General features: G+C 40.4%; 1 protein-coding gene across 5 annotated transcripts in view; it reads left to right on the top strand.

The window, feature by feature from the left end:
• PDE4B (phosphodiesterase 4B) overlaps window positions 1-23,157 on the top strand; it is a 480,594-nt gene that overhangs the window by 381,436 nt on the left and 76,001 nt on the right. The window lies entirely within an intron of this gene.

Genomic DNA, 23,157 nt, shown 5'->3' with positions numbered 1-23,157 from the left:
AAATAATACAAAAGCCGAACCTTTAAAAGAAAGACACAAAGGCATTAGTTTCCATTGGCGTGTTGGCTTCTGAAGTATTTATCATACAAGCTTTCAAAAATATTTTTATGAGAAAAAGGTTGAGAACAAGAATCAAAGTAACAGGAAGATACTGAGTACAGACAAGTTTACCTCTAGAGCTGCATGATATGAAATAGAGAGAAGCAAATAATACTGTATCTATGGACTTGAAAAACCTAGTGTGCTGATGTACTGTTGCCTTTAGAAGTTTATAAAAAGAAACTGAATAAAGCGTTTTAACATAAAACTGGTGTTCCACACTTGGATCAAAGGAGACGGTTCTGGAGCTACTATCATTTTGTCATGCTGGCCTACCCGGGAGATGCCTTTGTTCACAGTTCAGGTAGCCCAATGTATTAAGATGCACCCTAAATTTGAATCAGTTTGAATATTTAAACTATGTTTTCTTCTTCTTGTAATAAGTGCTGACAAACATTAGGAGAAATGTGATATTTATGGTTCGATAAATTAGCTCATTAATGAAAGATGCCATTGGAAAGATCATTTTGTGATTATTGGCACAGTAACTGCAGCTTGGCAACCGGCGTCTTTTGCTCAATTCTTTTAAAACAATGGAGCAAAGAAATGACAATACCACTTAGGCAATTTGTTTTTGTCTGCCTTTGTGACAAACTACAAAAATTCTGGCTTTTCATTGGGAAGAGAATGTAGCGATACCAATTATTACGTAATTAGAGGTTTCAAAATCTTCTTAACGCTTAACCACAGTCAAAAAAAAAAAAGAAAAAAAAAGGAAGGAGGACACACACATCCTGTGTTTTGTTCTTATTATCAGCTTAAATAAGTCAGGCAGATTTTTCCTGTTATTTTCATATTTATCAGCATATGACAAAGAGGTGTGTTTAAATAGAAACTTTAAAGGGGAATGAAAAATAAGTGGCTCAGAGTGAACAGAATTGAAAATTAGAGTGAGGCTTCAAAAGGTGATTTTTCTTGATAGTAAGATCAGCTTTTCATTTATTAGCACTGAAGTTGAGTTCATGTATTTGAATCGAGGTCTAAGATAAAAGATACAAAGAAACCTACAATAATTTACACAGATTTAGCCATACTCCAGTTCGTAGGAAAGCCTCACTGACTTAGGTAACTATATTCTTGTGTAAAGTACTAAGTTTCAGAGAGAGAGGAAGAGAGAGAAAAAGGCAATTCTTTTAAAAAGGCTTTTGAAAATGCATCTAAATGAAGGAAATGCGATTTATTTTAAAAACTACTTGTCAGAACCAAGGTTAAATTGATACATTTGCTCCTACATAGTGATCATTAACTGGAATAATTCCTGGGGAAATCAAAGCAAATCTCTCAATCTGTAATACCTTCCTTCTCACTGCTTAACCAAAATTATGTTTTTTGGCTCTCATGATACAGCACAAATTCCCCTCCTCAGCAGAGACATCCTCATTTTTCAGAAAAATCAATGTAATTGCTCTTTTTTGTGTGCTATGGCAACAATTCCCTTTTAAGATATACCGTAATGCATGTCTCCTCCATGAGACCTCCATGAGGGCAGTCGGTGGACCTTATCATCTCTTTATCATTCCAAGTGTTTTACGTTATTTTCACATAGTAGACTGTTGACTAGACCAGGAGACCTACATAAAGTTTGGGGACTTTCTCTTAAGGAAAATGCTTATAAATTAAAATTTAATATGGGTCAGTATTTTTATCTCTATGGCTACGAAAAATATTCAGCTGTGTGTTTTTGTTGTTGTTGTTTTGTTTTACTATTAAACATCAGTTATTGCACTGAATTTAAAAGAGGTTTGCAACACACTCTATAACTGTTTAAATATATTAGTGTGGTTCATTTAGGTTTTAAACACAAAAAGTTAAATCTAAAAAGTTGGCATTTTGCACTTTGAGCGGGAAAGCCAGAGTAAAGTAATAGAGAATTTAAAACCCAGAAAGTAGAGCAAAGCAGCAATCATGTGCTCCTAGGTTAAGGAGAACCATGCAGAAATCCTGCTGTGGGCTATTGAAAATGCTAACGATGGGCAATTCAATGAGCATCTCAATTTTTATCCCATTTTGCCTTTTCACACGCGTGAATAGCAGGCCTTTTCTACATGATGCTTGAGGAGTAGAACAAAACTGGAAAGACACAGAACAGAAGAAAGAACACTCCAAAACAAGGCAGGAACTTGGGTTCTGCCATCTATACACACTCAAACTGGAAAACTGAAGTATTTCTCAGGATTTCAGACCCCAAAACTATTTCCAAAAGAAAAAAATAAATTAGATAATTGAAAAAAATCAATGTTTGTGTGTGTACATGAGTAAGGGTGTGAATGTGTATGTGATATGTGTGTGGTGTGTGTATATGCGTGTATAGGGTACTTGTCACGCTGTGTCCACCCATCCTATCTATCCCTTGCTTTTACATGCATTTCAGTAATAATTACAGGTATGTCATGAAAGTGAGAATTTACTGAAAGGGTCTGTTATCAAGTGTTCACTGCCTTTACAAAATGATTCTGTACAAAAAGATAGAGAAGTGTTTCTTTTAAAGTCTAGCACTTCTGATTCATATACATGTGACTTGATTTATAATAATATGTGTCATATATCCAACCTTTTGGCAGTCATATTGATGTGTAAGGAGAGATGTTCTATGCTCATTTTCTTCCTCCAAAATTTACCAACAAACGTATTGAGCAAGAGCATCACTAATGTCACAGATTAGATGTTATGAAGAACAACACCCAAGTCCATGGGTCATTGGAAATGACAGCAAACCATGTCAAGAAGATGACTAGGAAATTGCCTTAAGGACTTCTGGCCAGACTGCTGCAGACCAAAAAAAGTCTCTCCCAGCCTGACTCTCCACAACCTTGATTGATGGTAGTTTTCGACACCAGTCTCAGATGTGTTTCAAGAAAAGTCTATGTATAGAAAAATAGGATAATCTAGGGCTTTCCAGTATGCCTGACATAGGTTGACTGAAGTGAGAAACAGACTTAATTTTTTTCAGTGCTCATGGGAATCTATTTCTTTTATTATGTGTCCAGGCCGTTCTGGGGAGGAAATGACTCTTTACTGGTTGATAAAACAGAAAAAGAGACTTTCTCCTAAGAAGGCCCATTTCTCAGTATGAGTTCCTCCCCTATCTTTACTTTAATTATGAATATTCCCCTGGAGGTTTATGGAGGTATGCCGGATGCAGGGTCTGTTCGAGGAGTAGACAAGGGGCTCAGTGAGTTGTCTTGGATTCTAAGAAATTCAGAAAGTCAAGACATTGATTCAGGTCTCATTCTTTGCCAGAGTTTCCAGGGCCCAGGATGAGAGAGGGACTGTGTATGCACAAGCACAGGCCTCTCTGAGAACCTCTGCAAAGGCCTCAGCCGAGCTGTGTCCCATGACTGGCAACGAAGCCCCGCATAGGCAGAACATTTGCTTGGTTTCTACATTAAGCAAGAACTGTCAGGAGGGATTGCAACACTTGTGGACAAATACGAATAAAATCAATCTTGTTACAAAGTCTGTGGCCATTCATGACAAAGAAGAGCTTGGAGGATTTATTTTTTTTTTAAAAAAAAAAAAGAAGAAAGGAAAAGAAAAAATGAAGAAAAAAACTAGAAATATCAGATTACTTTTTCTTCAGTATTCTGAATGTCGTGTGGCCTGAATTATTAGTATAATTGCCTTCATTACTCCCTTTGAGTTTTTAGGCAACATATGGACAAAACAATAGGGCAAATGCACTTGAAAAGCCCCGGTAATTCTGAGAATAATTCCCCAAATGGTTGTAAGAATTGCTTTTGTCTAAAATAACATCCTTGTGAAAGTTTACCCCAGAGCATCAACACTGAGCTATTTATATTGATTTGCGATTATTTCATATATATGTCTAAAATTAACTATGGGTAGTTGCAAAAATATTGACAAGTCAACAAAAGTGCAAATAGTTAAAATGGTACCCTCGAGCAAAAATTGCCAAAAATAAAGCCCTGCTCGTTAATGGCTATTTCACCAGTTCGAAATTAATTTCTAAATTTAGTGTGAAGGTTTCTTCAGATTAAATAACACCAATGAGATCTGAAGCAGCTAATCTCTCACTTGCTGCCTAAAGAGTTGAGTTCGTTCCACATTGACTCCACTTCATGTTTTTGTACTGCTGAGAAACACCATCCACCCACCCCCCTCTGAAAGTTGGAATCATGCATGTTAGTAAGTATTTGAGTTATGCTATTGACGTCAATGGAGTCATTAAATAGATTGCTGGCCCTCCCAGAGGCAAATCACTGCCAGGGACCTAGATACAGACACGTTTTTTACAAAGACAACCATCAGGTTTTGCTATAGCTGTAAGCCAGAGAAAGGGAAAAGTTTATATTGTAGCAGACCTATCTCCAAACACAGTTTCTTTCTTTCTTTTGCATTTTAGTTCCGGCCTTTCTTTCTCTTTGGTTACAGTAGGCTCAGACAGACGCCCAGATATGGTTACCTCAATGTTCTGTGCGCAAAAGCATCTCCTGTAATTGAGACTGTGAAGGGTAACACCTTTAGCTCTACACAGCCCATCTTGATGTTTACTTGATGGCATGAATTGTCTAAGCAAATCATTATTGTCTGCCGGTAAGGCTGTGTTTGATGTATAGTTCTCTGAATAAACAGTTTCTTACACACACACACACACGCACACACAAACACACACACACACAATTTTGTCCTTACTGCCGCTTCTGTGGGGCTTGTAGCTGCACCCCTTCTGTATGAATTAACCTTTATGCAGCCTGCACTGTGCTAAGGCACCCGGGCTCTGAAGCAAAGGGTGGAGAAGGAGGCTAGGAAGAAAGATTCACTTCTCTCAGCCGCCTCATCTGCAGAGCTCCCGCAGGAGGCAGGCGGCTGGCCACGTGCCTGTGTCCTCCCAAACCCCAGCTGCTGCCTGCCTCAAGCCTGGTCATGCAACTCCCAGGCGTGTCAGAGAGAGCCCTCAGGAATCATCTGTCCCTTTCTGGATAGTCTTGACAGCTTTATTTACCTGGACAGCCCCAGGAGTCAGAGGTCACCTCAACCTGGACTCTTCCACCTCCCAGGCTTGTAGTTAGGGAGCCATCTTGAACAGATGACAGCTTTCTTCAGATCTGGTTGTCAGAATCCACCATATTGCCTTTGCCACTCATCTCCTTCTCCGACCCCTATTCCTTCACTCCCTGCACTCCCACTTCCTTATCAGTAAGTATATATACAAACGCCAGATACGTGACCTCTCTGATAACCTCTTTTGGTTCATCTGGACGCCCACATCCATCTCCCCTTCACCATTGCTCCTTATCCCATATTCCTGGCTTTGAGTAGTAGCTTCCCCATTCACCCCTTTATCTCTCTTGTCACCTCCTGCAGCCAAGTCTTCTAGTTATGATTTATGTTATTTTCTTAGTTGGCTGTCCTTTGCCTCCAGGATAAGATCCCCACTTCTTACTAGATATGCAAAGTCCTCCAGAATTCTCCTGATTTATTCCTTGCCCTCATCTCCTACTTTATCCCTTGCCCCCATGCACAGCTGGTGGCAGAGGTGCACTGAACATACTGTCCCTCAAATGTGCCAGGGTCTTTGTGCCTTCTTGCCTTTCGTTGTGCATGCTGTTTCTCCTGCTTGGGCTGCTCTTTCCCGAAAATACTATCCACATAGTCAGCTCAGGGATTCTTCTTACATTGTCGCTATGAACAAGTTTTTTATTCTCACTGATTCTTGGATTCTGAAATCAGGATTAAAATAAATACATAGACTCAATCTAGAGCCTGATATGTAGGACATGCTCAGTAAATACTAGTTCCTTTACCAATTGCCACCTGGAAACAGCTTTTTCTCTCCTTCGACTCCCAGTACGGATGGCGTCTTTCGGATGTGCTCCCTGCAACTCATCTAAAATTACTCTCGGTTATGATCTTAATTATCTTGAAATCTCAGTTATGGTACTTGTCATCTTATGCTGTAATTATTGATTTAATTTTCTCCCCTTGTAAACTAAGAGTGTCCCAAGTTCAAGTACTAATGCGCTTTTAAAAATGTACTTCCAATTTGTAGCATCTGACCTGGAATAGTAGACGTTCATTAAATGCTTATGGAATGCGCAAATACAAATGAGTGTACGTCCATGCCTGAATCAGAAAGGCTTGGAAACTGAGGCTCATAGAAGGCTTTTTTTCAGGCTTGTCTAAGCACCTTCTAGCTCTGAGGTATGTACACAAGGCTGACATCCGTGGGTAATCTTGACTGCATGTGACTTTTTTTCACTTGAAGTGAACTCTTTGTTATCCTTTGTTATACTTCAAGAAGAAGTGACAGTGTTAAAAGAAATGAAAAAAGGAAAAATGAATGTGACTAGCTTATCATACTGTCTTGTGCTTTTAGTGTCTAGCAGTGCCTGGCACAAAGTAGGTACTCGATAAGCATATTGAATTGAATGGGGTTGAGAATCTCAGGTCAATCCCCTGGACAAATTAGTCCTCTGAGATTCAGTTTCCTTATATGAAACTGTGCGTTTTAATAGTCTATCTCATAAGATGGCTGTGAGGACTAAATGAGAAAAGCTACGTGTGTAGTTGTTAAGAGTGAAGACTCTGGAGCCAGAGTGCTGGTCAAATCCCACCCCTTAGATACTGGGAACAAATTAGGACAAATTACTTACCCTCTACATGTCCCAATTACATCATCTCCAAAACTGGGAAGGCAATTGTACACACCGCATACGTTGGTTGTAAGGATTAAATATACAAACATATGTAAAGCACTTAGAAGAGCTCCTGGCACTTAGAAAATGTTGATCTTAGTATTGGTATGAATTGTGTTGCACAACATACTTCCCATAGTACCCAGCACATACGTAGCAGGTGGTCAATGTGTGATGGCTGAGAGCCCAGGCCTGCCGGTTTGCCCAGGGAACCAAAACAGAAAACCTTGTTGAGAGCTGTCTCAAGGGTCCTAATCTACTTCCTTTCCATAGTAAGACAAACTAGAAAATCATCTTTCTTTGAATTTTAAGATTCTTTTCCCTTGATTGTAAAAATCTGATTATGTAGAAATAGATTTGGAACTGAAGGTAGGATTCTCCAGGACATACAGGAAAAGCTAAGGGAGCTATAGGGAAAAGGGAGCTGATACCAAATGTCAGAGGCGAGTGTAGAAGTATGATTCTTTCTCTTCGAAACAGAGTGCAACCAAGAACACCCAATTAGGATTCTGATAAACTGGATCTTCGTTCACTGAGGGTTTTCTTTGGCATAAGCCTGAGAGGACTTCACTTTATGAAAGGGAATAATTACAGCTCTGTGTAATTACAGTTGTGTTTACATACAATGTGAGGGCTTGGCACACACCTGCGCAGGCACAGGTTTTTCACCTCAGGGAGCTCAGCAGAGAGTAGTAGCAGCAGGAGCTGGTGCAGAGCTTCCCTTTAGAGAGAAGACAAAATCTACTACCAGCAGAGTCCAGTCTGGGGGAGGCCTTTGACTCCTTTTGGAAATACTCTTATGCCCTCTCTTAATTACTTCTGGGAATGGAAGCCACCCTCATACCCACCTACCCCCATCTCTCCTCTTTATTGGGAAGGTGGGAGACGAGGAGGTCAGGGTTGGCCTAGAGAAAAATGAATAAGGATGTTGGGAGATGAAGGAGGAAGGAAGAAGACCATCTAAGTTCTCTTTTCTGCCTCCTGCATCCCCAAGACCAAATGATCCTGGGGGGGTTGGGGGGACAGGGTGAATTCTGCTTGCTTGCTTCTGATCACCCCCTGGCCAGCACATTATGGAGTTGCCTCCAGAGCAGTTCTCGGAAGCCAGGGGCATTTCAGGGAACAGCCTTTCACCCAAGAGAACAGAAACAAAGCAGCGACTGTCCCTTGAAATAGAGAACAGGCAACAGAACTCACTGGATCTTTTTCTTAATTTATTGTCTTGACTTATTTCTAGCCAGAGCTGTTGACAATTACGAAAAGTGACCCCTCAGAGTGTTGCGTCCTTTTCCTGCCCCCTCTTTGGCTGTGTCCCTGGAGTGAGCTGGGGCCATGGCAGTTATCCAGTTCATTTGATCCGTGGAGGCAGCCAGGTTAGATAATGCAGTCTTCGCTACTGCCTCCTCACTTGTACTTTGGGCTTCATATTTCTAGGGTCTAGTCTGGCTAGTGCGGCTTATCTAGTAAACTAGATAATTTCCAAAGATCCATATGCCTGCCTCCAATTGCAGGAAGGGACAGGAGCTAGCAGTTCTTGAACTCCTGTTCTGTGCCCTCTGTATACATACATGGGATTTCCTCAGACCACACAGTGAGTAAGGGATAAAGTCAGAACTGAAACCTAGATCAGTATTTCTTGAAAACCCATGCTCTTTCCTCTAGTCCTGACCACACCATCCCTGCCTCCACCCCACTCTAAGCGTCAGATGTTATAACTAACGGAAAGGGGGATGGTGACAATTTCACAACAGGAGAGCAAACAAAGGTACTGAATTTTCTACAGCCTGAATAATTACTAGGTAATAGAAAATGTTCCTTGAATTCCTTTGTCATCTATCCATTTTACTGTAAGTAGTAAGAAAATGTGTAAGTCTTGAGAAAAATGTCTCATACATGTCCATTTTTTATTTACTCATTCGTTCGTTCAATAAACATCCTATTAAGTGCCTACTGTATACGAGACACTATGTTACACCCTGGGGATACAGTGATGAAGAGAATGAATTCAGACCTAGACCTGGTGGAGCTGACAGCCCAGGAAATAGTAAATGAATAAAATGCATGATTATACATTTGATCGTTGTAATGAAGAAAGTACAGAATGCTATAATATTGCCCTACAATTTCACCTGTAAAAATGGGAATAATACTGGTACTTACCATTTGGGTTACTGTCATATTTAAATGAGTACTTACTAGTACTTACCATTAGGATGGTTGTCGTATTTAAACTTAGAAGACTGCTTCACATTTAGTATTATTTCATATTCACTTTAATTATTATCATTAGTTATTATTGGGGTTGATGTCAATTAGGGGACAGGGAAGGATTTTGTAAGTGACCTTGAACGTCAGCCCTAAACACTGAGTAGAAGCTGGGCAGGTAGAGACAGTAACTAACACCTGAATGGTGCTACAATCAGAGACCTGGGTTGATAGAGTGACAGTGAGGGGAAAGGCCAGAGAATTGAGAAAGGCCCGATTGAGCAAGGCATTTGTAGGCCATGGTAGAACAGGTAGCTTTTATTCTAAATTTAATGTGTGTTGGGGGTGGAGGGGAGAGATGAGAGGCATTAAAGGATTTTGAGAAGGAGATTAATATGATCTATTTGAATTTTAAATACAGCACTTCTCCTTGAGCCACAAATCTGGGTTATTGCTACCTGTTATATCCTCCCCAGCACGTATTTCTCTGTCAAGATACTCAGCACCTGGGCCTTTCATCCACCTTCAAGGTTAAGGAGGCAAGCTCTGGAGCCAGACGGCCTGAGTTTAATTCTGGTTCTATTCCTTTCTGTATCGTTGTTGATAAGTAATTCCAACATCTCTGGGCCTTGGTTTCCTCAAATGTACGATGGGGTGATAATAGGACCTTTGACATAAAATTGTATAAAAGCTAAATTGGTTAGTGTATGTCAAATGTTTGCAACAATGGCGGGCACACAGAAAGCACTCGGTACCTGTTAATTGTTTTCAGTGTATTGTAACTACCGGTTTTCTTGGTTGCTTACACCATTAGACTGTATGTTCGGTGCCTGGCACAGGGCAGGTGTTCCAAAATTGTATTTTGAAAGAACAAAAGAGTGGTAGTGCAACAAATTGCAAGTCAAAGGAAAGATTGCTGTCCTATCCTTGGAGAAATGGACTTCCTCAGTCAGGGGTAGATTCTGATAAGGCGGAGTGTGCTTATGGGAACAAGGAAACTGAATGAATTTGCTACTGCCCCGCTGCTACGTCTTTGGGGAACTTGAAACAACGTCCATAGGAAAACAATTTGTTTCAAAATTCGTGATGCCCATCTGGATTGCCATCGGCACAAAAAGCAAATCGGGCTCATGAAAGAGCTGTTTCTTTCTCTTAGGCTCTGTGACTATCTCTCGGGAAGGCAAAGGCTACAGCTCTGCAGTTCATTGGCTGGCTTCGGAGGGACAGTCCCACCAACAGAGCCAGTTGTCCCCCTAAGCACAGAACACTATGAGTTCCTTTTCATCCCTGCATTGCTAACAGAGGCTCCGTTCTGTCGCGTAAATACACACCTCAAGTGTGGTTCATAAGCATCTCCACTGGGAGAAGCTTTCCATGTCTTTGTGCAGCTGGGAAGTCTTAGGCTTTTAGTGGCAGCAGCCTCTTTACATCTCCCTGAAAACAATGAATCCTTCAGCTCTCTACATATACTAGTTCTATGCCACGTGTGTGCATGCTGGTTTGTTACTATTTTATCCCAGGAGAAAACAAGGATTTTCCACAGGCTTTTTGTCAACACAATGGGCCTCTGTTTTCATTGACCTGGTTTTCCACTATTTCTTCCTCTCTCATCTCAAGTTTAACCAGTCTGTCTCTCTTCACTCCTAGATCTTTCCTAGGCCCTCCTCCGATTTGTCTCTCTCCATGCCCCTCACACTTCCAAAATACCTTCCCTATAGACCTCTTAACCTGACTCAAAAACTTTCCTATGGAAAGCCTTTTACAGTTAGTCCTGCCTCTTGTAATAATGTCCCACTCGATTCACGTTATATCGCACTATGCGTGCCCTTTTGCTTTTTAAAAGATCATAGTTCTTTACGCCATGGGCATAAGTTCTTCCCACACCATTCATCCACTTGTTCCGGTTTTTGTGTATTTCTTAAGCTACGCTTTTTTATTACAGTCTGTCACTGAGCCAGGGGGAGTGGAAGAAAGGATGTACTAACATGAATAAGATGCAGATTCTCATCTTGAGTTGGCACCAACAGGAAATAAGGCTCGAGAGAAAAAGCTACATGAAGATAATGACCGTATCAGTCAGGATTGTCTAGAGAAACAGAACCAGTGAGAGTTTCTGCTGTCACCTCTATAATCCTGCATCTCAGTAAGATCTCCTGGCAGTCTAACCCCAAGGCATCTGGCTCCAGCCTGGAATATCATAGACCTATGATCCTGCCTTTAAGGTGCAGAGTTTTTCCCTCACCCTTCTGTATCTTTGGATAAAGAACTATTCTCAGCAAATTACTAAACTGAACCTGCTGTTGATCCTTTCTGGAGTTTAAGGCATTAGCATCTCACCATGTTCTGTTCCCCCAAATCTTAGCATTTCTTCAGGTCTTGAGGAACTTGTTTAATGCAAGTTGCAGCAACACGTATCTCTACCTCCTCTTTTTCTGCAGCAGTAGAATGTGCTTCTATTCCATTTCCTAACTTTGTCAGTGGGATAACTTACCACGTCCCACTCCTCAAGTGTCTGTGGAGGCGAATGCACTCTAATCTTTAGCAAGGAACAGTGATGGGGAGACATTTCCTTTCCACCCTTCTGTTCTGCCACGGCAGAGCACAAAGGCAGGTGACAGTGGGTGGAATTCATAGGAGACAAGATGTTTGCCTCATTGAGCCATTTAACCCATTAGAGATAGGGCAGGAAATGGAATGGGTTTCCCTTGGGTATGGTTCATGTGCATTTCCAGGCTGGAAGAGCACTTGTCTAGACAGATGTAGAAAGTTTAACAAGGGATTCTGTCATTCAGAGGAAGGGTGGACTCAGTCAGTTATGAGATGTTTCCTACAATGTGATTATATGTGATAGGACAGTGGTTTGATAAGTTAGTTTCAACTCTACACTGTCCCCAAAGTGTTTTCTTTGTTTCCAGAGAGCTCACTATTAAGCATTTGTTTCAACTATAGGGCCTGCGGGAGAAGTGTTCACATAATATTAAACCTCTACTAAGTTCCACACTTGCTACTAGGAACTGCATCGACTACCCTTTGTGAAGTCAATACTATTATCCCATTTTTTTCAAACCAATGAAGCCAGGCCTCAGTGAGGATAAGTAGTGGTACACAGACACGGAGCTGGTAAGTGACAAGCTAGGGTTTGAATACGAGCTTCTTTGGCTCCACAGCCTATGTACTTGGCACTAGCCCTCTGTGCTAGCCAGTAAGTACACGTGCTGCCGCTGATACGCACTCGGATACCTGTCTTAAAGGTACATATACCAGAGGGATGGTGTTTACATCTGCTGCTTTTATCACCCTCTGCATTCTCTGGACAATACCCTCCTGTTTCTGTGCTACATTTAAGCTGTTCTTTTCTCCAAATTCTAGAACTAGAGAGAATTTAAAGAAAATGTGCTTTGAGTTCCCTCAGGGAAATAACTCAGCCAATAAGGAGGTAACAGTGTCTTCCTCTCCTGTAGGAATAAGTCCCCTTCACTGAAAGGTGTTTCTTTTGGGAACTGAGTAGGGCATCCTGGCAGGGAAATGAGGCAAGGGAGAATTTTTAGGACATAGCCGAGCAGTAGGAGATTTATCTTCAGAACATTACTCACAGCTTAAAAGATATCCCCAGCCTCTGACATCACCAGGAGAGTTAGATTTCAGATCTATAGTGAAACTGGGGCGTGCCTCACTTGAACACAAGGAGACAGCTGTCCAATTCTAGGCTTGCTCTGGAAAGTCCCATTTTGAATCATTTGCTGCTTATGGTGTTTTGTTCAACTTACCTACATCAAATGAAACTCAGTGACTTAAGCGAAAGAGCACTGGGCTGGAACTCAGGAAACTGAATTTTAGTACCGGTACCAGCCAGGTGTGAGACCTGAGGTAAATCTTTTAACCTCAGACTTACTTACTCTTTATTTTGAATTATTTTGTGTCTTTGAGTCTAGAATCCAATCTTACAGAGCTTTCAAACTTCCAAAATGGCTCCGGGCTCAGAAATGATGGTATACGGGTATTGGGATGGATAATTCTTTATCGGAGATGAAATAGTCCCTGAGCTAGCTACCACTGAATCTTGACTTTATGCCCAGGTCTGATTGGTCTGGCGCTGAAACATGGGCTTCTTTCTCCCCTTCCTCCCTTGACATTAGGCCACATGACTGCTGCATAACACAGTGTCTTTTTCTAATCCATGTCAGCCTTGTAGTTGGTAAAGTTCAACAGAAACAATCATCGCGTGCTTAGGCGTGCTAGGAAAAATGCAGGGGACATGGCCCCTCCCCTAAGCTTAAAAGCATTCTCAGAGGGAGATTCTGGACCAGCATACCTAGGTTTAGATCCTATTTCTGCTACTACTTACTAGGCTAATTACTTCTTAAACCTTCTCTATACCTCAGTTCCTTCATCCTCATTTTCTTCATCTTTAATACCTTCCTCATGGAGTTGTTATGAGAATTAAATGAGTAATTTTATATAAAACACTTAAAATAGTACCAGTCATAGAGTAATGACTGAATACATAGTTGTTGTTGTTGTCGTTACTATTACGTATGTTTGTTAGCCCCTGCTGCCAGGAGTCTTGGAAGGTTACAACTAGGTTTTGCTCATTGCCACTTAATAATGTTTGTTGGATCCAATTACTCAACAGCCATTTACAATGCTTGTACTATTTGCAAAGCCTTCTGCTAGATCCTTGGTAGAATGTAACAACCTACTTAGGAAAAGTGACTGGGTCTTAGAGCTTATATACTAAGTTTAATTTGGAAAAATTTCCTCTTTAAATATTCTTCTTTTTTGTGTACATATGGCCCTTGCTTAGAAAGGACTAAGGAAGGAACAAGACTGGGAGGAAAATATTGTATTTATATACGTATCGACCTAATCAGGCAAGCCATTTGGAGGAAGTAGGATTAACAGTAGGGCAATGGGAAGATCAGAGTCTTTCTTACAGTAGAAAGCTCTTTTAGAACTCTGATGTTAGACAAGAGAGTACTACCTACTTTTAATGGGTTTTCTGTCAGACAGAGAGACAGAGATCACCTCATTCTCTCACTTACTCACCCTCTTGTTCATGAATTCATTTACTCAAAAAGCACCTGGTTAATACTCAGCATTGCTTGCATCAGGCATTATGCTGGGCGATGGGTATACAGAAATGAATAAGACAGTTTGTTCTCTGTTCTCGGGAGGAGCTCACAGTCTTGTGGGGCAGACAAACATAAATGGATATATAGTACAGTGTGATAAGAATTTGCCTGAAGCCAATGAATACAGAGCTCTGGACATAGGGAGGAAGGCACGTATGAGGAGAGGGATCTCCTATCCCAGGTACAAATACCACTCTGTACTGTGCTATACCTAGGGATTTTGTAAATGAGTTTTTATTGAATTTTTAAAAATGAGTACTTTCCATAGCTGGGTCATTCATTATACAGCTGCGTTTTCTTTCCCCCCTCAGTCATTTTAGCTTATGTCAGCACATTCATTGAGCACCCATTATAAGTAAGTAGATTAGGAGATTACAGATCTCTTCTGACCAGGGCCATTAGTACAAGGAAGGCATAGGAGATCTGACTTGAACTCTGCCTTGAAGGGTAGATAAGATTTCAAAAAGCAAACGTGAGAAATACCATTCAAGAAAGCAGATCATGCCCCAAAGTGCAGTGGCTCAAAGAGTATAGCCTGAGATACTGGAATGAAAGTCATCCGGAAGGATTCATGAAGGGAACGTAGGCTGAGAGAGTGTGGTGAGAGAGTAGGCAGGAAAGATAGGTGGGAAAGTAAGAGGGAGCTTTGTACCCCTTGCACAGAAGTGGGGATTTTATTTTGTGTACAGCGAGGAGCCACTGATATTTGTTCTGCTTGGGGGTGCAATATCAGAGCCGTGCCCCTCAAGATTGCAAATGTAGCATAGGATCTGGTGACAGGAAAACAGTGTCAGGCTTGGAGTCAGGAAACATGGGAAAGAATTCAGTTCATCCATTGATTAGCTGTGTGACCCTCTGCCAGTCGATAACCCTTTCTGATCTTTATTTTAGCCTCCTCATCTACACAGTATGAAAGATGGAACTTCTGAAAAAAGAGCAGCTGCAACAACCACAAAACCTTCATTGATCGTTACTTCCTGTAAAGCATCAGGCTAGGCCATCTCTGTGTAACGTGTAAACCTCAAAACAACTCTGTGAGTTCTTGGAGAGTTGAAATTAATTTACCATATGGCCCACCAGTTCCATTCCGAGATATCTACACAAGAGAGCTGAGGACACAAAGTCTTAAACAAAAATGTTCTTAGCAGCATTTTTCGGTAATAGCCAAAAAGTGCAAATAACCTGTCCATCAATTGGCCAACAGATAGACTAAAGTTGGTACATCCATACAATGAAATATTATTCAGCAGTAAAAAGGAGCAAGCTAAGGATGTAGGCTGCATACGAGTATGACACGGATACACCTCAAAAATATTACACTCGGTGAAAGAAGCCAGACATGACATACCATAAAGTGTATTCTCTTTACATGAAATATCCAGAAAAAGTAAAGATATGAGCACAAAAAGTGGGGCAGGGCAGAAGACAGGGGTTAACAATAAAGGTGCATGAGGGGTCATATTGGGGTGATAAAAATGTTTTTAAGCTGATTTGTGGGGATGGTTGCACAACTTAGTGAATCTATTACAATCATTGACTTGTGCACTTGAAAAACGTGAAGTATCTGATATGCAAACTAAACCTCAATGAAGTTATTTTAAAAAAACAAAAACCACTCTATGGGTAGGGGCTGTTCTTATTCCACTTTACAGATGAGGATGTTGGCTTTCCTAAAGTCTCCATTGAAAGTAGTGGAGTAATCATTTCACAGTATATATGTCTATTAAAACACCATGTGGTACACCTTAAACTTACACAATTTTGTATGTTACTTATATCTCAATAAAGCTGGGGGTGGGGGGAGAGAAGTAGTAGAGCTAGAATTCAAACTCTTTCTGTCTGATCCTGAGTCCATGCCTTTGGCTGCTATCCATACTGCACCCTCTCTTATGTCCCAAAGTGGTTGTGAGAATTACATGAAGCATAAGATCCATGTTTGATCACATTATGCACAGAGTACCTGTGTGGTGGTCTCCCAGAAAATCTTAGCTGATTCTGACTGTGGCAACCTTTGGCCAGATGGGTTGGAAGGGTTTAAGACGAGACTGAGAGAGAGTGGTCCAGAGAGACAGTGGTACAGGCAGGAGGTACCAGGAGCCTTCCCGGGGTAGTATCAGGAGAAAAGAGTAAAAAGGAAGTCCAGCCAGGGTTATGCTCTTACTCGTCACATGTTTTAACTCTAAACAAACATGTAGGACTCTTAGCTTTATTATGAGAGAAGACAAAAAACAGAGGTCTTTCTTTCCTTCAGCAAACAGCTGACACATGTTCCCATCATAAATTTTGTAATTCAGGATGTAAAACCAAATTCAACAACCCAGCCCAGCCAGAAGGTTAAATAAATAAGTGCTAAATAAATAAATGTAGATTTTCTTTCCCTTTCCCCATGAGTCTCTGTAGAAGATGCCACGTGCTTTTCTGCAATTTGAAGTCTACCAGTCAATTTTTCTTTCTGTGTGAATTTGGGGGAACAGCCTACTCAGGGTTCGGAGTTGAAACTTGGAGGACTTTAAACCTTTTGTTTGTTTGCTTTACATTTTCCCAGCATGCGCACCATTGTTAAGGATAATTCTGAATCACAGGCAAGAGATCGCATCTAAGATCACATCTTTAATTTTGAAATGCTGTTAAGACACAGAAGGCAGAAACGTAGCCCACAGTCTTGGCAGATGCGGGACTAGGTGACAATCCCCGGCTTTTTCCTGAGTTATTTCCTGTGACTGACACTTTGTAACTCAGATGTGTCTGCCACATGGTGAAACTTTATTATTAAGAAATCCACATTCCCCCCAAACAAATAAGGCAGCATAGCAAACAGTGGTGTTTGCTCTGTATACATTCGGGTTGGTTTTTCATCATTTCCGAGGACCATGGCCCCAGGGCTTCCCATTGCACTAGTGAAAAAGTGTGAGGATTCAGTTTGCCTATTTTGGCAACATAAACATGAAACACTTTGTGGTCATGAAGTCAGGAGGCCTCACTCCCTAGGCCTTGGTAGCAGCGGATGCGGCTGTGAGGATTGTTAGGAAGAGCGATATTAAATGTGGAAGCACATAGGCCATAGACCAGGTGGTAAAGAGAGTATTCAGAACAACTCCTGGTTTTATGCCGTTCAATCTTTGAGTCCCAGTCCCCAAAGAGCCAGGAAAAGCTAGTGTATGTCTGGCAGAGTAATTAAGTGTTCAAGTTTGAAGAAGCTTGAAGAAATCTCAAACATAACAAAACTAGTACTAGTACAACTGCTTTCTTAGCTGTTAAAGAGAACTCAACCGGTCACTACTCATTCACGATCCCTTTATGGAACAGTTACTGTGTGTGTGTAGCACTGTCCCAAACGCTGTGGGCAATATTATGTTCGCGTCCCATAGATGACCATGAGTGCAAACAGGGTTGAAGTTTAGATGTGAAACATTTAACCATTTAAGATAAGAGTGATATGTGGTTGTTTCCTCCTTAGTGAAGCCTGTCAGAGTTGTCCCACCTCTACCACTGTTAGTTGAGGCTTCATCTCTAAACCCCAAAATTTGATGTAACCCGGAATGGGATCTTGGAAAGGCCCCTTGAGTTTTGGAGCCAGACACTCTTAAATTGAAATCCGGCATGGCTGAAGTAGCTAGATGTAACAGACAAGTCTATTCCGACATCGTGTATCTGAGAAACCAGCTTCATGCCTCATGTTTAGTCAGCATTCTATAAGTACTTGAGGTTGAGTACATGAATGAACCGTGTAAGGCTAGCAAACGTCAGAGTTCCTCCTGGTAAAACAGGACTAATCTCACCTACCTCTTACGATCTAGGAGTTGAGGGGTTGCTAGAATCATGGTTGACAATGGAGCCTCATTTGCCTGGCCCCACGTTCTGGCCTGTCATTTATTATCTCTGTGGTTTTGAGCAAATAACGTGCCTTTACCTCAGTTTCCCAAACTTTCCCATAAGAATAATAAAGCTATCTACCTCTTAGGTATGTTAAGAGGAATTATTTGTACAGTCCTTAGTTAGGGCCTGGTACATAGTACATGCTATGAAAATATTTGTTAAATATAAATAAATAAATAAATAAATAAATAAATAAATAAATAAATAAATAAATAAAATAGGTTTGCAGTGAAAATTAATGAGTGTTAATTTTACAAAATATTTAAGATCTGGTACCAAAGATGCTGAATAAATGTTAGTTCAAGGAAGTTTATGTTTGATCGCCATTTCCTAAGCCAGTGCCTGGCTCATAATAACTGCTCAAAATGACTTATAATGATTAAGTGAGTGCTATAGATTTTCTGAGGATTGTGAGGACCTTGTGTGTTAGAAATATGAGGAGGTATTTCATCACAAACAGGGAATTAAAGCTGGATCTTGGTTAGGAATTAAACAGACAGGGGTAAGAATTTCACCGAGGAGGCGTCTAATCTGCATAAAACTGGAGGAAGGAAAGAATTCTGTCACAGTCACGAGATGCTCCATCATCAGCAGGATCCGGCACCACTTTCTGGGAGTATAATTTGTCATGGTCCAGCTATTTAAATGAGTTTGGCCAAAGCTTTCTTTCGGTTCTGTGGTTTCAACTGCTCAGATTAACACTTTGATGACTGCTTATTTATTCACTCATTTATTGAACAAATATTATGTGGATTCTATTATGTGTCAGACATTTTGTTAGGTAGTGGTGAATAAAATAAAAACGGACCTCATCCCTTTTGGACCAGGAAGGAAAGGCAGACTCTAAACCACAACATAAACACATTTTGATAAGTGCTTTAAAGGGTATTAAGAGGACATGGAGTTAGAAAATAGTGGGAAGAGAGGGGAGGTTGTTTAGATAGGAAATGAGAAAAAGTCTCTCCAAGGAGGTGACATTTCACCTGAAGCCAGAAAGATAAGAAGGAAAAGGGAGACTATTCCAGGCAGGGAAACACAATGTTCAAAAGTCTTGAGCTTGGTGTATTTGAGAAAGAAAACCAATGTGACTGGAGTGGAGTGTGCTGTGGGAGTACAGTAGAAGACAGGGATGGGGATGGGCAAAGACCAGATCTTGTAGGGCTATTAGGCTATAGTAAAAAATCAGGACTATATTAAAGTTGCGAAGACACCAAAAAATTGAAAAAATGGAGGGGAAATGTTACATAACTTTTTAAAGTTCACTCAGGCATCAATGTGGATAATAAATTGAATTGGAAAAGAGAGGAAATGAGAGTAACATTGAAGCAGTCTAGGTAAGAGGTGATATTTGCTTAGTCCAAGATGGTAGAGAAGCAGGGATAGAAAGAAGTGGACAGATTTGCAATGTATTTTGGTGATGGAATAGACAAACTTGCTAATGGATTAGATGGGAGAGGTAAAAGTGAAACAATAAGAGAAAGAAAAAATTCAAGAATGAAATCCAGGCTTCTGGCTTGACCCACAGCATGGGTGTTGATGCCACTGACTAAAATGGATATGATTAGATGGGGAAATTTTGTAGGATAGGTGGGAAGGAAATCAAGAGTTTGCTTTTAGCTGTTAATTTTGAGTGTTGTGTCATATAGGCATAAGAAAGGTTAGGCTAGAGATGTAAATTTGGAGTTTTCAGTATGTAAATTGTGAATAAAGCCATGGCAAGAGTGAGACGATAGAGGAAGTGTACAAGTTCAGGACCATATCCATGGAAAATGTCAACATTCGGATGAGGAGGGAAGGAGGAGATTGGGAATAAGACCGAGGTGGGATGATCAGAGGAGTAAGAGGAAACTCTGGAGAGTGTGGTGTCATAGAATGTGAGAGAGGAGAGTATTTTGAGAAGTAGATGGCTGTCAGCTGTGGTGAAGTAAATTGAAAATAGAAAAGTGACCTCTCGTTTTGGTAACGTGGAAGTCATTGATGATCTGGACAAGAGCATATTTATGAGGATAGAAGCCAGATTCAGAGTGGGTTGAACACTAGAGGATAGTAAAGCATGTCTGTATGTTGTTGAAAAACATTCAGAGGGAAGGAGACATTACTGAATGAGAGAGAGGGGGAATAATCAAAGGGACAATCCTAGAGGAGGTAAAGGGCAATGAGTTCCAGTAAGCAGGTTGAGGGATTGGCTTTTGGCAGGAGCAGGGATGCCTCCTCAGGTGAAAGAGGGACAAAGAAGGAAATGGGTTTAGGCACAGGTAATAATAATAATCATCATAGCTAATATTTATCGAGAGTTGCTATGTGCCAGGTAATGTTCTAAGTAATTTTTTATTAACTCATTTAATCCTCATAATAATTTTATGAGATAGGTTTGTACACACAGTCAATCAAAACAGAGAGTTCTTTCTCATCTCATGGTTTAAATTGTGGAGGGGGGCTGCAGATGAGAAGTTTAAGGAGAGGACATAGTGTCACAGAAAGTTTACTCAGTGGGACTTCCAGGCAGTATTGAGGGTTCATTTGAGATATCAAATCATGAATAAAAAGAAAATCTAACATAAAATCAAATGGGACTTCTACAGCATTTAGCAATCATACTTCAGTGACCTGACTTAATTGATACTTAATTTGGAATCGGGGGTAGTTTCCAATGCCAGGAGTAATCAAATACATAAGTATTCCCAGTAGCATCCAAGCCCCTAGTAAAGTTTCAGGAAGTTGCTTTGGAGACTTGGCCACAAGGAACCCTACACCAATCCCACTACTACCCTTCCTGCCCCAGCTCAGAGGGAGGAACCACGGCCAGGATGAAAGAAATATATATATATGTTTCTTATATATGTTTATAAAAAATAAGTTACAGAAACCCATCAGGATGATGACAGAAATTCGCCGAGTTTGAACCTTATAACTAGAAAAGGTCTAAGATGAGTGCTCTGTCCTACTCTACCTCACAGTTTGCCAGGTTTCTGTCCATGACAAGGGCACTTCTCCGAACAAAGCAATCACCATTAGCTTTTCCCATTGCCAAGATCTCATGAATGGAGATTGCAGAAGGCTATTTTGATTGACAACAATTAGTAATAGCTAAGTTTATTGAGCACTTGCTCTGTACCAGGCTCTGGGCTAAAGATTTTTATATGCAATATCTTCTTTAATCTTTAAAACAACAAAACAAGGTAAGTATTTTTATCAATTTCCATGTTACAGATAAGAAAACAGAGCTTTAAGGAGATGAAATAATTTCTCTAAGATTGGGAAGCTAACAGGTAAAGAAGCCAAGAGTCAAATCCAGGAAGTGTGACTCCAGAACTTAGGCTCCTTAGCAAGTGCTAAGTACATACCTGCCAAGCAGTACTATATGTTCATTAAACGGTAGCTGTGGTTACTAAATGGAATGACCCAGAAAGTTGAACAAGTATCCCACAATTTTGATCACTATAATCAGTGAACCTACGTAATTCAAATACTTGACCCATATAAAATACATTATTCTTTCCTTACTGTTTGAAGTACCCAAATTACTCAGGTAATCAACTCTACACCCTCCCCCCACTCTCCTTCTACCTTTTTAGATAAGATCTGTGCATGAGGCTCCCTCAGATACTCTAATTCGACATAATTTGAAAAGTCACATAAATATTTCGTTGTCCCGTCCTAAGTAAATTTGTATGAATTCAAGATATTTTCCCAATAGCTTTAGGTATAGATGTTTGTAATGGGCCAGAGCTCTCTGGGAGTAAGATGAAAAACAAACTTAACTGGAGTATTCTGGTGACCCAGCAACCCAGACCTGCCATAATAACCAATTTGGGGATGACATGGTCATCTGGTCCATGGCATTTGGCTTAGTGGTTCTGACTGACACATGATGATTCAAGTTTACCCAGAACTTCACAAAATGACCTTTTTTGAAGTCCTTGAGGTTAGTCAGAGGGGGAGGAAAGAGCACTGAGGCACTATAAACAAAGCAGCCTTGTTTTTATACCACTTGCTTGGACAAGTGTCCCCTCATGTGCAGCAGCTATTTGCTGTGGGGCTCTTGGCAGAGTGACTAAAATGTGATAGAAATGAAGGGCAAATTCTGAAGTCTTCTGGAAAATCACCTTCCCCAGCAAATGTTAGCCACAGATTGTAGCTCATTGAATTATTTCTTGTCATTTTACTTCCTTGCTCACTCTTTTCCTGTAGGGCCATTTTAAAGGTGGTTGAACTGAATATTAATCATGTATCTGCTATGTGCTTTGCACACACTGTACCGTGTCTATGGAGGATCGAGCTGGGAATGAAATCCTTAACCATCTCTGGGATTCATTTTCCTGGACTGTAAAATGGAAAGTTGGACTACACCAGTGATTCCCAAGTTCTATACCTAGTTTAATAAAGCATATTCAATATTGCATTTTTCATTTATAAAGAATAAAAGAAAAATGTCTTCAGTAATCACAGAAAATGAATCTTCACAAACTCTTTTTACCCAATAAAGATACAAAGAGCATAGAATCCCAACCAAGGAGCCAACTGAATCTTCATCAGTGCTAGGTATATAACATTTTTATGTTCTCAACTTTGTAAAACTGGTTTAGAAACTCTGGACCGGATAATCTCTAAGATTGTCTTCAAGTTCAAAAGGTCTGTGATTCAACAAAAGCTTCTCCCAGTGGAACTGGTATTTGTATAGCTCAGAGAAGAGAGATGTGTTCTTAGAGAAGGGTGAATTATTAGGGCTGGAGGAATAATCAGTCATTTCCAACATGGACTTCTGATGGTTGATTCATAGACAAATGTTTGTGCTGACCCACAAAACACAATTTCTGGTTAATTCTGTGGAGATGGCCTGCAATCTAATTAATGTAGACCCGGAGTGAATTTTTGACTTGTCTTTATCAATCTCTGTATCTTACTTGATAGCCTAAATTAGCCAGATGATTTAGTTAGTTAAGAAGCATTTATTAAACAAGTTCTGTTAACTTGTTTTTTGATTCTTGTGCTTTGCAAACAGATGAACAATAAATGTAAAAGAAACAATAACATCTAAAGTTCTTTGTTTTTTAAAGCCATAGTTTATAATGGTTTTCTTTGTGTGGTAGCCTTTTTATTAACTAAGAGGAGAAAAACAAGATGAAACAATATACGGTAGTCCCCCTTTATCCATGAGGATGCATTCCAAGACCCCCAGTGGATGCCTG

Source organism: Rhinolophus hipposideros (genome assembly GCF_964194185.1).
Source record: "Rhinolophus hipposideros genome assembly, chromosome: 8".
In the NCBI taxonomy this organism is placed as follows: Eukaryota; Metazoa; Chordata; class Mammalia; order Chiroptera; family Rhinolophidae; genus Rhinolophus; species Rhinolophus hipposideros.
The sequence above is the reverse complement of the archived record's forward strand: the minus strand, read 5'-3'. Positions and strand labels throughout refer to the sequence as shown.